This window comes from Heliangelus exortis, chromosome 1 (genome assembly GCF_036169615.1).
Source record: "Heliangelus exortis chromosome 1, bHelExo1.hap1, whole genome shotgun sequence".
NCBI lineage: Eukaryota > Metazoa > Chordata > Aves > Apodiformes > Trochilidae > Heliangelus > Heliangelus exortis.
Genome location: NC_092422.1, coordinates 183,921,021 through 183,936,628, shown reverse-complemented (window position 1 = coordinate 183,936,628; position 15,608 = coordinate 183,921,021). Strand labels below are relative to the sequence as shown.

The following is a 15,608-nucleotide window of genomic DNA, read 5'->3' as shown; positions in this document are numbered from 1 at the left end:
GACAGGAATGACACAAGGGAAAGGAAATATTACAACTATCTACAAAAGTGCATGAACTTCACAGTGCAGCACAGCTGCAATCCCACAGCTGTGCAATTCAGCTTTCCCTCCAGTAATTTCTGATGCTGAGAACAACCTGTTACTCAGTGCAGGTGGCTGCAGCTTCCTATGCATCTTCTAAAAAGTACACACAAACTTTATTTTATGAAAAAATAAATTTATAGATGCTCACCAGGTGATGGCATGGGATATTTTTCAGCATGGAGAGGTGCTCTACTTGCCTTCTATAATTACTTACATAAGCTCATTGAGAAAAAACCTCACTTTTCATTAAAACAAGGCACAGCCCAACTCAGAACAGCTCTTGTGATTTTTAACATGGACAGTAAGAAAACAAACCAACCAAGATCACAAGAAGTCCAACTAGGAATTAGAAGTCCATATAAAGGAATCAGTTTTACCTGAAGACATTTAACTTAAATATTTGCCACAAGGTCTCTGAGAACAAGCCTGCAATAAACATCTTTCCAAGTTCTTAGAAGTTTGACATATATCAGTAATTTTTTATTTAAACCACTTGAGTCAATGGGAGCACAGGTAAAATATATCAGAGATAATTTTTTTCTACTAGAGCTTTGATGGCTTTTTATAGTGCTAGAACCTGGCTTCATCCATGCTTGATATAATATGTCAGTTCAGGTGGGAAGAACAAATAGTACATCTGTTTGTCAGGAGATGAGGGTAACCTTTGTTCAGCCAAGAAATGCTAACAGGCAGAAGAGAAAACAATTTGAAGATTTTCAAAGTGGGTTATTTATAAACACTCAATTACCCATGGTCAGATTATCTGTGCCAGAGATGTAGAAACAAATCAGTGCCAGCTGGGCTCATTAGCCTAGATGCAGCTTGGTGCAAATGTTCTTATACTTCTAGGGATGCTGTGGGTCCAGAAATGACACAACTTTTATTCTGCATAAGACCGAAGTTTTTGTTTGCTCGGGTTTTTTTGGGGTATTTTTTGTTGGTTTTTTTTTTTTTGTTGTTTGTTTGTTTTTTTTAATCTAAAGTGAGGCACTTCAGTTGTCTCTGTATGGCATTTCCAAAAGCAAGGGCACTGGGGAAAATGGCAAGGATGCCCTGTGAAGGCACTGCCTTGTAACATTGCCCCCGTGCTCTGCGTCCCAAGAAGCTGCAGTAGCTCAGGCAGAGCATCAAGCCTGAGCTGGCTGTGTGCATTCCTGCCATGCTGTGTCAGGGCTGCATCCTCTGCCAGGGAGCTGGGGAGCTCAGTGCAAACAAACACAAGATACTTTTGACAATGCAGGAGCCAGGCATGGTGGACACTAATAAGTCCAAATACAGCTGGGGATGGCTTCTGCAGAGGAATGGAGTTGTGAGATCATGGTTTACAATAAAGCTACTTAAACCACATATTTGAAATATGGGGAAATTCTAAGCACAAGTGCTTTTTTAACTGTGTGAAAAACATAGCATGAGACAACATCAGTCTAGGTTGAAGCTGTTTTCCTGGACACAATGCCAAAAGTGTAATAGAAAGGGAAACGAAAAAGTAGACAGAGAAGGAAATGGAAAAAATCCAACGTTTTATTTCCTACCTGCCAATTGCTTCCTCTGAAGCAGACTATCTGTGATCATGCTGAAGGGCTGAAACCTTTCTCCATCTGTCAGAAGACAGCAAACTCCAGAAGAGACTTTATGCTGTTTAGACTCTTCTGGAAATTGTTCCTCCTCATTACATTGATGCTGCTAGAGGTGAAAGAAATCCTACACTTCAGAGATAACAAGAGATACTTCTAAACTGGAGGAGTTTGAGAATGAGTTTATTTTTTTTCCAGCTATGGACATCACTTAACCAAAGAGGCAAGGAAAGGACAACAAGCAGGATCCTGGCATGAAAAATCTCAGCTATAATCAGCTGACTCCAGCTTGATTACAGAGGAGGAACTAAACTCTGTATTTGGCAAATGGATCACAGAGCAAGTCTTTTCTAAAGCTTTTTGCTGAGTCTGCCAGTTGGTAGCTAGACAGTACAGCAGATTTAACCAGCAATGGCTAAAAAGTGAACCAAAACTAACCTCAGCTATCCCCCTGGCATTTGCCCACTGTATGTAAATACTGAGAGAAAAAGGTTTACTTACACTGAAGAGCAAAACCTGTAGCAGAGAACTGCTCAATTGTTTTCAAATGACAGCAAGACAAAGTGGGTCCTACAGTAGAATGAAGTAGAGGGTTACCTATCCCACCAGAACATCACTGTTACAGCTGTGGAAATCTGCAGGTCCTAAATCTACAGCCTTATTACCTCTTCTTTCCTTCTTCCTTGTCTCAAATGCCTTGACTTTCCAGGTTGCTTAAGGTCTGAAAACCAAGTAATTCAAGAAAAAAATGTTCAAAACCAAAGTTCATGATGATAGATATCAGAGTACTCTTGCAGTTTTATGTATTATTTCTCCTACGTTTCAGATCTCTAAATGCTTACTGCCTAAAAGGTGATAGCAGTGAAAGTTAAACAAGTTTTATCGTCTTCCTGTGCTGTTTTACCTTAGAACATGAAGTTTATTCTTAGTATTAGGGACAAACATATTTTGGAAGGTGTAATATTCAGGCAACAAAACCAGAAAACGTATATCCTACTGTACAGTATTTGCAGGTCCGGTGTATGGTATTAAGACTGGTAAACATTAAACAATTCATATATAAGGAAGGTTTAAAAGTTTTCACTTCTTATTTACTGTAACAAGATAAGGTCAACACTCCTCTCCACCCCCCTAAGCCATATCTGACTAGGAAAAAACATAAATGCAAGACCCACTGCACTACCTCACAGCCCTGCTGAAAGCCTCAGTTGCTGTAAGGTTTGAGGAAAGACACCCAAGGTATTTCCCCTTCCTGGGGGCTACTGCCACAGCAAATGTCAACTTGTAACTTCCAGATAAATTGGCTGCATACCTGTCAAGCACACACATGTGAACTGCACTTACATAAACTTTCTGCTCCATTGCTGCTCCCCCCACCCCAAGTTAACAATTCTAACCAGGAACTTGTTTAGCAACAGCCTAAGAAATACTTTCAGAGAGCTTCAGAGGTGGCATTTAGAAAAAGACAGTTAAATTTTATGGCCTGAAGGCCCCATAGCAAAGCCTGGTGGCTGGCATCAGGCCTTACCTGTCACAGCTGCAGTCATACCACGGATCAAAGAGATGCAATTGCTATTTCTACACTTCCACTCTTTCAAAACATTCCTGTTTTGGCTTCAGCACAGTATTAATAAACAGTTGCATCACAGTGTAGGAATAGAGACCAGACATTCTGTATAACACAACTCTGAGTCTTCCAGCAACTAGAATAGGCTGCTCTCATCCTGCAAGTACCCTCTGTGTTGCTGCCCCCAGATGTAGTCTCACAGATTCAGTAATTAGAACAGCCTTGTTGAACCTGCCTTTGCAAGCAATCTTAATTCATCCTTTATCAGGGACTTCTTTCTTTTAAATAATTTTATGCCAATTAATCAGCCACAAATCTTACATGCCTTTCCCTCCTTTCCCCCCTCCTTTTCCTGGCTAACTGGAAAATCAATAAATACTGTAGTGATACAGACAACTTTTTTATGACTTCTGTCTTCCTCTTCACAATTACCTGTCAAAATCTGTTACATAGCAAGTCTGAAACAAATACTTCTATGCGGATTTTGTATTTTAATTAAATATAAAGCAATATTGGTTTGACACTTCAGGGCACTTCTAGCTTTACAGAAATCAAAGTTCATTTAACAGCAATAGTATTTTACAGATTCAGAGACACCACTTCCATCAAATGACACTGGTCTCAGGTAAACAAGTAGATTTTCTTTTTTCTCCTGAAAACTTTATTAAAGTTTTCTAGTGTCATTTAGATTTCATAGCTAGAGTAGTTTAAAAATAATGTAATGGACACAGAACTTTTTCTCCTAAGTTCATTGGTACAAATAGAAGGAGGCTGTAATCCATGCACACAACAATTAATTCAGATGCAATTCATACTGCAGCACAGCAGAAGTAAAGCAGTAATGCTGACATTAAACCGGATGCTATGTATCCCTTAAGGCTTGCATGTAATCCCCTCTCTTTCCAAGAATTCCACACTGAGAAAAACAATATTAATCATTAAAGAATGAAATACTCAATTCCTTTAAATGCAAATTTACACATCTAGAACCATATCAAAACTTCCAAAAGCAAATGCTCAGCAATTGCATTGTTCTTGATTTTAAGAACTCCATCTAATACTTAAAGGAGTCCATAAAAAAGTCAACAGCTGCTAATTAAAGAGTCAGCAGTTCTCCACTATAGTGGCACATTTTGATGAAACTGCTTTGGTACTACTGTCATGTTATTAGTCAAATAAAAAACTCCAAAACCGTCCTATGAACTACCTATTTCTGAAACACTACCTATTACCAATGTAACCTGACAACAGTTTGCACTATTTTTTTTTTGGCACATTGTCTCATGTGAAATATGTGTGGCAGAGCAAGCAATAAAATACACAAATACCTACTCTGCATAAGGAAGTAGTCACAATAACTTCTTTGCATACATGGGTGCAATTTCCTAGTTACCTGCCTCTGTTTTCCTCTAACCTTTCTGAAGCATCTCAAAATGGACCCTAGTGTCTGCTCACAAGTTAAAAATCTTTGCAGTAGTTTGGGTAGATTTGTTCAGATAAAAATAAAAATCACAGACTATATCAGATTCCAAGACTGTAAGCAACACAGGTTACCATATTTGCACAACAGCATGCTGATACAGATGGGAAAAAAACACAAACATTATAGATAAACGAGGGTCAAAGTTCTGGTTACGCTTGAAGTTTCAGTATTGACACTTCCTGATCTGTCTCAAACACTCCTTATTAAATGTATTTGTCCTTCTATGGTAAAGTAATGAACTACTCCTCTCTTTTCACATATCTACTTCTGATCTGCTCACTTACATTAATATAAACCATTAGGCCAGGTTTAAAAGGTCCTCAGTCCACCATAAGCATTGTCCCAGTCAGTCAGGCAGGCTCTGGCCTCCTTGCACCCGCCTCAGCCCCGGGGACGCCTCCTGCAGCGGGGCGGGAGCTGCCAGGGCGCCCTCGCACCCTTCAGCGTCTCGGCTCCCTTGGAGACCAGGGCGTTGCTGACGAGCTGTGGCTAACGTGCCACCTCCCTCTGCATGACACCTGTGTCTAAATCTGGGGGTATTTCTCTCCAGCAACAACCGTGTCCTATAGCCTCCTGCGGCTCCTCCAAGAGGTTTCTCACACTTCTCGGCAACAAACGAACCCAGGGCCTGTAGCCACCCAGGCTCGCATTCAGACCCTGCTGCAAAACCCCATCAGAGGCACCTTCCCCCGGTGTGCTGACAGCAGCCCCCACGGAGAGCCGTGGAGAGGGACGGGAGTGGCAGGGAGCAGGGCCGAGGTGTCAGGGAGCAGGGCCGGGAGCTCCCCCTCCCGGGCCCGCCGCCCGCCAGCAGCGCTCCGTAAACAAGAGAGATATTTACTGACGCCTGCTTCGAGGATGGGGGGGAGCACTGATCTTTCTCCCTCTCTCTCTCTCTCTTTTTTTTTTTAATTTTTTTATTCTTTTTTATATCCTCCTTACTGAACGCAACGAGCGGGAAAACCCAAAATAAAAACAAAAACCCAAACCGAAACCAACCAAACAAGCAAAAAGAGCAAAAAGCTCAGGACTGGCACAGTAGATGCAAAAATTTCATTATGAAAACCCTGTTTCATTTATCACACAATTCTTCTGAAAAGTTGTCAAACTGCTTATTTTTAGGAAGACTTACAGGAATCAAGTCCTTCAGCAGTACTGAAGCTTCCTCCACTTCCAGCCTGGTGACACTCTGCCCACCTCTCCCAGGCTCTAGCACTTGCTGAACTGTGCAGAGTAATGCATGGCAAGCAGTAAATCAAAATTCGGCCAGCAGTAAATTAAAATTCAGCAAGCAGTAAATCAAAATTAAACTTCTAAGGATCTAACTTGTTTGACACTGAGATGTCCAAGTGGACCCAGAATTAAGATCCTGTTACAGCCAGCTCCTGGATAAACACTAAATAATTTATCAACTATTCTTCTTTTTACAAGTACTCTGAAGAACTCACAAGTACACAGATATCAGAGCTATGGTGTCACCACCAGAAATAAAAGACTACACCAACGAGCTGAGCTTTGCCGTGGCACAGCCGTGCGTGTCAAAGCATCCCCCTGCCAAACTCAGCCAGCCCACTGCTGCAGGAAACAGCAGGTTCCCCATTAACCTGAAATACTTCTTTCAGGATAACTCTCAAGATTTGGAATGGAAGTATGTTTAAAGCTTACCCAATGCCACTACAAGTGATCTGCTTCAACCGTATTTAAAAGGACAGCCCCTTAGCTGTCCACTATAGAGTGCAACTCCTCTAGTAGCTGGGTTCTCCAAACCCAGCCAAACCCATTTTCAGCAGAGCAGCATGGCATTCCAGTTTTATTCTCACTTCAAATTTATTCTCACAGCTGCATCTAACATGAAACACACTGGCAAATGCAAGCTCACATCATAAGGTACTTAGAAATGTCTTAGGATTAAATGCTACATATTTGCACACATGCACGGAGGGTTGTCCCCCAGGAAATTAATCTGAAATATGTTCTCTGGAGTGCTGCATTCCCCGGCTGTGCACCCTCCCTGACTCTGCAGGGATCCCAGTGGGGCAGGAGCAGTAATGGCCCCAATTTATTCAAGTTTCTTTGTTAATCACAGAATCATCTGCCTGAGGCCTTGGAAGAAGAGAGAAAGCGGATGGGGAGTGTGAAAACACAGAACCAGCACTGTCAAAGATTAGTCACAGTAAGTAAGCTCTTCAGCAGGCCCTGCAGGTCCTTCTCACAGTAGTTTTGATAGGCCTTGAGACAGAACTGGACTCAAGACATCCTGATGCACAGGACCCTAACTGGAGCTCAGAAATTTAGCCAACAGATCTCTGAAGGTGCACACTTCTTGGCTTGTGGGTTTTTTTTAAATGTAATTCAAGCATGGTTCTTGAAGTAAGAAGTAAAATACATACGTTTGGGGCACGAGCCTATCTACGCAAAATAATCCTGAATGCTTCTTGGATTGGAAGGAAAAATAAGCAGAAGAGAAACAAGTAATAAGTATGGAAATAACAGGTAATATCAACATGTAAATAAATAATAAGACAAATAGTTAAGTAAAAAGTTTAAAACTGACTGGGAAAAAAAAGAGTCTAGAAAAAAATTGCTCATAAAGAGCTCCAGCAAAATTGAGAAACTGAGGACCGAAAGAAACTATGGGTTGCACTGCATACCTCCATCATTTCATGGCTAGGATGTTAGACACTGCTGAACCTCTTTGTAGGTCTCGGGTTCATGCCCATTGAGCAGCTGTCAAAGCATGCTGTAACACATAATCCTAGGAATCCACAGGACTGCAAGGCTGCTGCAAAGTGAGTGGTGATGGCTGCCTCATGTGAGTGTGTGATAGAGGTCAAAACACAGATCCTGAATGGCCAGGAAGTCACTGTGCTGGTCTGACTGTTTAAAATAGACCACAGGGTAACATTAAGGAAAGGCTGACTCCCATGTTGAAAAAAAACAATGCACCAGAATTGGAGGTGGGGATCCATAGTTAACTATGCAAAGAACCTAGCAAAAGTAAATTCAAACCGATCCCTTCCCTATCTGAAAATAAAAATCCACCTGATGAAGAACAAGGCTAATGACAGCTTCTGTTTAAGATCAATCAAGATATTGTCATTTTTCTGTAGCTTATTATTAGGGGTCTCAATTGATCCATCAGTAGATTGCCTGAACCAAACGTTTCAGGAAGTGATAACCAATGCTTAAATTTTCAATCCAAACAGAGGAGGTTATTAACAATATCAAGACACTTATTTAAATATAAAAGAACTGCTACAGTTGAGATGAAGACCACAGAGATTCACCTTATAAATTAATTTCTTGTAAATGGTTTTCCTTATACAATATATGACACTAACAAACACTTTGTGCTAATGCAGACAAACTCTGCACTTCATCACACAGAGAAGGTAATATGGGGAAAAAACTTGATATTTTTAGATAAAGGGCCACTGCTCATCTTGCAGGCTTTAACTAGGTGGCTAAGAAACCTGCTTTCTTCAGGCTATACATGAGACTCTGGTGATACCAGCACTGCATAAAAGCATTAAGGAGACTCCCTATCTACCAATACCTGGATATAGACCTTTGCTTGCCTGATGTCAGTGCAGTGTTAGGATTATGAGGATGGATTTAAGAAACATCTTGAAAACATCTAATTTCTGCAGTTAGCTTTGGACGGATGGAGGTGAATTTATCCTATTGAAACCTGCCAATATGCCAGCACTTCATAGCAACTTTTTTGTATTGTACATCAGAAGAATATTCCCATAGAATTTTCAGTAGGAGGCCCCAAATCTAAATATTAAGCGCTTTTCTGATGGACACTGTCACTATCAGGCAGATTGCACATATAAGCTACTTAAACTTGGGACCATTTCTTACTACTGCCTCGTATGGAATGTGTTGTGGGACTAAAACTTCAAAATTCAGAAGCAAGAGTTCATTTTGTTGCAAGTATACATGTTTCCTGCTAAACCTGAGGGCCTAAAATAGTGCCAAATTTAATTTTGTTTCCTTGTGCCACAAGGTAGTGGAAACATGCAAGGTTTTTTTCCCACAGAGAAACTAGGCTACAGTTTCAGCATTTCAGCACCAGCAAAAACAACAGAACAGGCAAAAAATTGAACCCAACAGAGAAACAAATCGCCAGCAAAAATATTTGAGTGGCGGTTGTATAAAGTGCTTCAAGTTTTTCTGTTACTGTGTATTAATTTCACTCTGAGCCCCAACTCCCATTTCTTAAGTTTCAGTGAAATGGGTATTTCAGCACCAAAGGACAAAAGAGGGGTGTTAAGTAAAAGTCAGAGCACTTGGGAAAAGTGAAAATTGTACTGATTTTGCCTGCAGAGATTATTTCAGAAGGATCCCTAAAGCTCTAGCCGATTGTTTCTGCAGACAGCTGGTAAAAATTGCCAACATGTATCTTACCTAAATGACACTTAGCAGAAAACAAGAGACATGAATTTCTATGAGTTCCAAGTACCCTGACTCAACAATGCCAACAGATGATACACCTGATCCATTTTCAGAAGCACACTCTATGAAGTGGTGTTTGTGGCCTACAAAACACTCCTTCTACTCTTAAGGCATCATAGACCTTCATAAACAAATTAAACAACTGCTGTTGTACTGTGGCAAAACACAAAGCCCCAACTAACAAGTGGTGCTTGACAGACACTCAGTTGTGCTTACAATACCCTACAGATCAGACGGATGCCTCAACAGTTCCAAATTTTCAGAGCAGCTTCTCCAGAAAGGCTATAGTATTTATTCTGGCTTCTTCCTTAATGACTTGGAAATTAAAAGTGATGAATGCAGGCTTAACTGAGGAGTGCCTTAATCTTGCACAGTTCACTCCTGAGTCCAGAAATTAGACTCTTTATTCTTAAGAAATATTGGAAGGCCTGGAATACTCAGTTTTCTTTCTGGTTGCCATATCCATGCATCTGAGATTTTTCCACATTTCAGGCAAGGAACAGCCACTCAAGTGTGTTTTGATCTTTGCATGAGATTTGCCCCATCCTTTCCATACAAAGATGTATGGCAAACATAGTTCTTCCCCTTTTCATTCTTCATCCAGGCCAGGAAGGTTTTGCCCATTTAGATGTCACTATGCATGCAAGTGACATTTTCAAAATAGCTCCAGATACTGTAACAGCAGAAAAGACAACCTAGAATCTGCTTTCTTAGGTTAAATGTCATAATTCCAGAAAGTGCTTATTTCATTACTGGTATAGGATTTATCTTCCTTGGTCCTGATCCAGAGGGTTTCCTGAGACAAAAGTTTCCCTTATTTAAAAAGTATTGTAACAAAAAAATTAACAACAAAATTTTGTTTCCATTTTGAGTTGAACATAAGTTTTCTTGTTGTATAACTTCTAACCTAAATTATCTAAGCAAGCTGAAGTACTAGGAAGTGGTACACTCTGTACATACACTGTCTTTCCAAAACATAGCTAGAGTTAATATTGTACAATTACATAAAAAACAGGCTGTTCTCAATTGCTTATAAATGATGACATCAAACACTTGGGAACCTCACCAGTGCCATGGATCTCAGCAATACCACTACACATGGAGCATTGTGCTTACGTGCTGCTAGGAAAACTGATGAAACCAACCCAACAAGGAACAAATGTTCCTCCTCCAACACTTAAACTTGCAATTTTTCAAGCAAGCTCATGAAGACAACAGATCTTTCAGTACTTCTCTCATACAACCTTTTCCATTGCTCTAGGACTCTAAAAGCTTTTGAGTATTTTAAAAGAATATTTACATGTTAAATGATACATAAAGAGATAATGAATGTCCAAGTAAAATAGGTAAAAATAGTGTTTCTTACAGAAGCGATGCTGCTGTACATTGTAGTGGTTTCCTACATTTCTTATTTTTGTACTCATACAAGTATTGCTTCCATAAGGTGTTAAGAAGAAAAGGCCTCAAACATATCCTTTAACCACTTAAGAGCAAACAACTAAATTTGTTGTTCAGTGTTCACTATGCTGCTTACATCTTCACAAGCACCCTGACTGCTTAGCTGTGAGATTCCACAATCCCAGGTATTATTAGCTGCTATCTCGTACTGACTTAATTCAACTAATAATAAAAGTTTTATTTCTTAGTCTCACATCAGAATCAGTGATTTAGATTTAAATTAAATTCACTTAATTTTCATGTCCTGTGGGTATGCACATTTTGACAGTACTACAGAAATTTACTGCAAATTGCATAGAAGTTGATTGAAACCATCAAACCAGTCTCTAATGGCACGCTGACATATACCTCAACATTGACTTATGAAGAATAGTCCAGAGATGATTTATCTGAATAGACAAAAGTACACTCAGAAAACACATTCTAATGTCCTCTGCATGCATGGAAGGAATACAGGTTTTGCTACTACATTTTTAATTCCTGAATCACACGTGACAGATTTTTTTCTATTGTTTGCTCTGTGACTACATGTACCACCTCAGACTTCAAGATTTTTTTCCCTATACATTATAAAAGTCTGCTTTCAAGATTAAAAAATATTTGACAAATATTTTAAACATAAAAATTTCCTTACTTTGTTCTGAACCCCAGCCTTTGAAAAACTTTAATATGTGGAGATTTAGAGTTGTCCTTCTAAACTAACAGGATAACTCCACACTATAAAATTTACTCTCTACCTCACCCCTCTCTTTAGGGCTGCAAATTCCTGCTAGAGATGCGCATGCCTTTTTGGGAGAAAGATTGTCACACTGCCACCAATTCTTAGATACATCACAGCCTATAGATGTCAACTACCAAAAAAAAATACTCAAATCCAAACAGGCATAGCCCAGAAAAATAACACTTCAAGATTAATTCAAACAAACCTTTCATCATCAAGGTCAGGTGTCCTTTTCAAAAGATATGCTTCTAAGATTGTATTTTAGATAAGACAGACAGAGCCAACTTAATAATTACTTGCTGCTACTGTTCCTTCTGTCAGTGCTACTCTGATCCATGCATTCTCCCCACTTTTTCCTTGCACTGTCCCTGGCAGTCACCTGATGCCCTGATGGGGAATCCTAGCTTGCTAAACCAGCAGAAAACTAACCAAAGAAAGGGGGAAAGGGTGTAAAACTACAAATAAATCAAAGTTAAAAGCTTTCTCCTGTAATTCAACAGCAAGTTGAATAGTGTCATTAGAGGGCAAGATGAGCAGCAGAAGCACTGCAGCTAAGGAAGAGGATCCCAGAACTGGTGTAGCAGGACAATTGGATAGGAAGGGAGAGATGAGAGGAGCAGCACTGTGCCATTCAGATCCATGCAGATGTCTATTGGACTGTTTCTTAGTGATCAGCCCTCCACAGAAAAGAGAATGGCTGCACCTCGTGTCCTGAGGCTGATCTCCCAGCCTCCAACACTGTACTGATGTCTTCTAATCTATGAAGATTTTACCACCAGGGCTCAACAGTTTATTCCCACAAAACATCACTGACCACTGTCCTATTTATAACCATGTTATAACTCGGAGCTGCTGAGCCTCTTGGACACTACTGACCTGGTTCATCAGTGACTTTTATATACCTGTAAAAAGGCTACCAGAAAAGTAATGCAAAGGCACAGGGAATTTGTTGTAACACCTCTATAGAGAAGGTACCTTGCTAGACCTTGGAATCAGTGCTGTCATAATATTAGTACCTTACTTGTGAGACCAATACATTTATTACAAAAAATTAATCACACTGAAAATTCTCCAGAGCCCAAGCTTAAAAATAAAAGTATTTTGCATTTTTTATCTACCCCAAAGTTTTCAAATTAAAGATGAACTGGAAATGAAGCAGTTACACTGTTTATTTTCTTTTAGTTAATTAAAAGGTGGGTCTTTTTAGGCTAAATTGACACATAAAACCCCCTTACTATACTAAAACTAAGTTCTATATTAAACCAAAGTTTCACCACACTAAAATCAGAAAGTCAGCATGAAACAAATCGGACCTAGGTTACCCATCAAAACAAAAACCTTGTATGAATGACAATATAACACTGTTAGACATGAAGATGTAAATATTCATTTGCAGAATAAGCAAAGCAGTCACTGCATTTATTGCAACAGTATATGAATATTCCACTCATTAAGAAGAGATCACTAAAGCAACAGACAACAGGAAGGCTTTTGATAATGTAAGAATAAACAGATTGCAATCAAAATTTAAAAAAGCAAACTGCCACAATATGAGAACTTCTCTGTAAATGGCTAATCCACTTTAATAAAAACAGTACTAAACATCACCGCAGTAAATATTTTACTTTTGATTAATATCAACCAAGACAAAACATATTTTTAAATAACAGCATGGGTTAGATTTTGAATTTGTTTAGTAATTTTTGCCACTAGTGAAATTCAATGTTTCTAGGAATGTAAGTTATTTTAATAGGCAGGCAGCTCCAGACATTGCTGGAACTTAAATATGTTTAGTTCCAGAAAAACTGGGAAAATTACCCTTCATATCCCTTCAAAAGCTTTCCAAACAAGTGAATGGAAGCTGTGTTTGAGTGGCTAAAGTCAATCAATTTTGAAACCAGATTAAAGAAAATACCAATAGTGATTTACTTGCAATGTATTTTTTATTGTATGACCAACGTTTGGTTCATGCTTACAAGAGGGTACTGCTGCAATGATGCATTATGAAATAATCTTCAAAAAAAGAGCTATTAGCAACTGCTTTAAAGAATTCCTTTCATGTACACAGTGCTAAGGAAGGCAATGATGACTAATGGGGAGAGGAGCTGCTCGGCCAGCTGAGTCCCCTCAGTGTGTGTGGGGGCAATGCATACCAAGGAACACTTTCAGGGCTGGTAAAGCAGATAATAAGCTGCTAAATGTCAGAGTAATTATATGAAAATTCCCTTTGCTGTCACTTCCATAAAGCTAATACTGAATGACTACCTCACAGACAGATGTCTATACTGTCACCACCTAAGACAGGTAAGCCTAGGTCTCCATGTCCATAATACATGATAATATGTGCAAAGCTCACATGGTAAAATCTTAATTTTTGTAATAATACTGATTCTTAAAAATTCAACATCCTTGCATTTTACAGAAAAATCAACTAAACAAAAAGTATGCTAAGCCACAGCACAGCCTCCTATACTATACTCAGCACAGCTGCAATTCTTCAAGTTATTAATTACTACAGCTTCTCCCAGCAACACTACTTATGCATATTTCTACATAATCTAATTAAACTTTGATGTTAATAAAAAAAGAGAGTTTAATTTTTGTAAATAGGCATACTGGAGGTTTTAAACAACAGAAGTTGACAATGTTTCAGAATGTCCAGAAATACCTTTGGGTGATCTGAATCAAACACTTAATACATCTACTACAGTGTGTAAGGGCATGAAAGGCAGCATCAGCTAACATTATGTGGACCACACTTCATCCTCTGAGCATGCAAAGAATGGCACTAGCTCAGCACTGGGGGCCACTGAACTGCATGAAATTTTAGGAAACTTACATGTTCTTGGCAGAACCTCTGCAGACTCAGAGCCCTAAAATGATTTCTCCCAAAGAAGGCCAGTACACATGTTGCTAACCAGGGGGATCTCAAAGAAGCCAGCTACATCTGCGTAACGTAACGTGCGTGTGTTCTCCTTCAACTTGCAGGGTTCAATTATTTAAAAACCAACCAGCTTTCCACAAATTAGCTGCTAGATGGAATATTTAAAAACAATTGGGACTGATATGTGTTGTTCAGCTGATCTTTAAAGCAAAGCATAACAGAAAAATGAGAATGGCAAAGCTTAACCAATAAAACCAGCTTAGGTCACTACTGATACTGTCTCATCCAGTGTAAACACCTCACACGAACTGCGTAGAGAAAAAGAATCATAGTTCAAAAAGAAAAAAGAAAAAGCAGGGCCAAGCAGTGTGAAATAGAGCCTTTCAAAGCCCAGCATGATTTGCAACACAAACTCTGAGGAGAAAGCAGCTTCCTCTTTGAATGAAGTAAGGGTCTACCCCTTCCTGTGTCACAACTCCCCATGCTTACTTAGTAGGCTTTATTATGGCAATGAACCACACATCAATTCTACCAGCTTCACAGACATGTATATTAAAAAAGAAGCCATACTGATACTGAACCCAGTTTTAGAGGAGATAGAAGATGCATTTGAATGAGCACCTTCAGATCTTTACTGTCTGGACTGTCCAGTAAGATTACATGTGATGAAATAGCTTATAACTTACACTTTATACCTTCACTCTTTTAAGCAGATGCCATACACCCACAGAAGAACACAAAATGGCTGCTCTAAAATTTACAAGAGAAATATAAGATGAACACAAAGAAAATGCTACCTTGCCATCCAATGCAACTCCAATTATACACTTCACAAAGTTAGTTAAGCCACAGTTTATGTATTAATTTCCTTCACCAACGTAAAATGCCTGGGTCCGATCTTCAGGTAGCTGACTCTTATACAAACACACACAAGATTCGGATTATTATTTTAATTGAAAATAAGAAGGCTGTCATACTTTTTCAAGATTCACAAAAGATTTTCATAAAAGAGGTTTTGAAAAATGAAAGAAGTAGTGGACCTCTCAAAATCTGCTTTGGGTAGATGTGAGTCAAATACAGTTGCATTTGCCAAAGCTAAAGAGAAGGCTGCAAAGTAAAGGTGTGATATGATGCATCAGCAGAGATGACAGGTTTGTATATCATAAATACATAAAAGCATCACCTGCTTCACTTGCTTAACAGTTGATATTGTGCAACTTTAATTTCAGAGAGTCAACTAGCATAAATATATTGTCTTGCTATTAATCAGAACTTTTCAACAGATATTCTAACTTTCCTTAAGCATTAAAGAAAATAATCACCTTGTGTTTTCTTCTCCATGGAACATGTATATTTTGGGGAAAAAAAATAAAAAA

General features: G+C 39.1%; 1 protein-coding gene across 6 annotated transcripts in view; it reads right to left on the bottom strand.

The window, feature by feature from the left end:
- The window catches only part of ATXN7L1 (ataxin 7 like 1), a 113,581-nt gene that overhangs the window by 44,663 nt on the left and 53,310 nt on the right, over positions 1 to 15,608 (bottom strand). Inside the window, exon 1 of one of the 6 annotated variants that reach the window (XM_071733946.1) lies at positions 4,993 to 5,160. The exons of the other annotated variants lie outside the window; for them this stretch is intronic. The gene's annotated coding sequence lies outside the window, so the exon portion shown is untranslated. Of the gene's footprint in view, positions 1 to 4,992; positions 5,161 to 15,608 lie in introns of those variants that run through there. 6 annotated transcript variants of the gene reach the window in all.